The sequence below is a fragment of the Priapulus caudatus genome, unplaced genomic scaffold, assembly GCF_000485595.1.
Source record: "Priapulus caudatus unplaced genomic scaffold, Priapulus_caudatus-5.0.1 Scaffold1228, whole genome shotgun sequence".
Classification (NCBI taxonomy): domain Eukaryota; kingdom Metazoa; phylum Priapulida; class Priapulimorpha; order Priapulimorphida; family Priapulidae; genus Priapulus; species Priapulus caudatus.
This window is the reverse complement of record NW_014578289.1, coordinates 81,789-84,133: the sequence shown is the minus strand read 5'-3', so window position 1 is coordinate 84,133 and position 2,345 is coordinate 81,789. Positions and strand designations below refer to the sequence as shown.

General features: G+C 39.7%; 1 protein-coding gene across 2 annotated transcripts in view; it reads left to right on the top strand.

Annotated features, from left to right (window-relative positions):
• The window catches only part of LOC106815887 (two pore calcium channel protein 2-like), a 32,588-nt gene that overhangs the window by 981 nt on the left and 29,262 nt on the right, over positions 1-2,345 (top strand). The window contains exon 1 of one of the 2 annotated variants that reach the window (XM_014820412.1): positions 569-586. The exons of the other annotated variant lie outside the window; for it this stretch is intronic. The gene's annotated coding sequence lies outside the window, so the exon portion shown is untranslated. Of the gene's footprint in view, positions 1-568; positions 587-2,345 lie in introns of those variants that run through there. 2 annotated transcript variants of the gene reach the window in all.

Genomic DNA, 2,345 nt, shown 5'->3' with positions numbered 1-2,345 from the left:
CTGGATTTCCCCGGAGCTCCGCCCACTTTAGAAATAGTGCTAGCATTGTGGCAGTGGTAGATTGAGCCTATGAGCGAGAGCGCCATCTGTCGTGGAGTTTGGCCTCCGAGCTCCGTTTCGAGGCCCGCCAAGCCAAGTATAATGCGCGCGGGCATGACGTCACACAGACGACTACGTTCATTGATTAAAACAATCGAGTAGCGCCATTATAGGGATTGTCGGATGATACGTACCATTTACAAAAACACGAAGTGGAATTTTTCCGCATGATTTCACGAGATATCTCTGGCTAGAGTAAGGAAGATCAAAGGACAGAGTTATAATTCGAACAAGTGAACATTTAGCTACACATAGATACCAAGATGGAGGCTGTTGGTTGTATATTTGTTCTGTAATCGTATGAAATGAAGCAAGTGTCGGGCGAATTTTGCGATCACGCTTTTCTACCTGCTCTGTTATTAATGTTGTTTGTGCAAAGGCGTGTGTGCGGTGTGCTTGTGTGTCGCAGATGAGCATTTGACCGGCATTTACTAGTAATTATCGGCAAAAATAGGCGAAATAGAGTAGAGAAACATTAAGACTGGTAGTAAATACATTTCGTGTTTATTTACCTTTTTTTTATTGAGACGTTCCGAATCCAAGTGCCTGTGAGTATACATAAGATTGGCATTCCCTCTTGCTTGAAGTTGATGAAGCTTGCTCATTGCACTCTATAGTCCGAGTTTCTTCTGACCAATGCCCACACCGACGATTTTGGTGGACGGTGTGGGCATTGGTCAGAGGAAACTCGGACTAGTTGCACTCGATCACCTGAGCGTGATCATTGCTTTCGACATAACTCAAATTGACTACGTCACGAATTTTCGATGGTGTATTTTGTAAAAATTGTGTTGCCATTTTTTTACATTAAAAGTAAGTACTAACGGGACTAAATGTATCTTCAAATTTTTACCGGATTAATATTGTTTCTCAACTAGTTAAAAATCCAAAAAACCTGGACGATTTGATATTATGATCCTGACATTAATTAATTGCTTGCTATGGGCTATGTATGAGTCACGAGTGTATGTTTACATCAAACAATATAGTAAAATAGGAAGTATAATGCAGCGATTTAATCATAAAAAGTGAACAGAATTACTTACATTTTGTGAAAAAGTGGAAATGAATTTTTTATTTTTACTATTTATGGTGACGTAATCACTTTAAGGATCCCTTTAACTCAGTTTAAGTTTAGTTTCTTTGTTTCTGTAATTCCCTATTGGAATTCTCTCCCTTCGTCTCTAGTAAATTGCAAATTTGCAGCTTTTCATACTGTCATCTGCGTGTTGATCTGTCTATTTGATCTGATCAACTTGTCTCTCCACCTTCGATATATAGTCTTTTGGACTTTGAAGACTATTACATACGAGGACGAGGTTATACATACTATAATAGAGTACAAACTGATGCGTTACGTGACAGTACTACTACTAATACTATCACTGATAGGTGGATACTATCATAGACAGGTGTCACTGACACTGATAGTGATACTATCAGTGTCAGTGACACCTGTCTATTGAAAAATATTCTGCCTAGACTATAAAAACTATTAAACGGGTATGTTTATCTCATGAGTTAATGCTAGTGGCAGGGTGGTGCCATGGCATATATGTTTGCCTTGGTTTAAAATCCACCGTCATCTGGGTTCAGGTTATGCCTAAAGGTTAAACCAAGTTGTGTGCAACTGGCACCGATGAAGTTGTTTTTACTTGCTTCGTCTCAGGAAATAGCATGTGACTTGCTAAATAAGTAGTGCCCAGTAGCAATTTAGTCACCCCTACTAATTACTCTCATACACATTGCCATGGAGAGAGATTTTTGTAGGATTTTGCCAAATTTGTCTGAGTAAGTGAAGCTGTACACATGTGTAGTGCTGGTAATCCTAGTATGTGAAAACTGGGTTATAAACAGACAGAAAGTTGGAGGCACTTGGTTATGTATATATGTTTGCTGTGATGATTTGAAGGCAGTTCACAGTGGCAGCAGAGCAGTTTGTGAATTTTGCTCTCATGCTTTCCCACCTGCTCTTGTCATTTGTGAGTTTGTGCATAGTAGCAGGGATAGTGTTTACATGGAATTACCAGGTGATATAGACTACATAAATATTAAAATTTTGGCAGTAAATATAATTAATGTCTATTTACTATCATTTTTAGCTCATCTGACATAGTCAGATGCGGCTTGTAGAATCGCATGAGCGTGCGTCCGTCCGGCCGTGCGTCTGTCCATGCGTCAACAGTTGGGCACAAATCTTAAACCGCTCGACGTACGGTCACGATATTCGGGACGTGGGGGGTAAT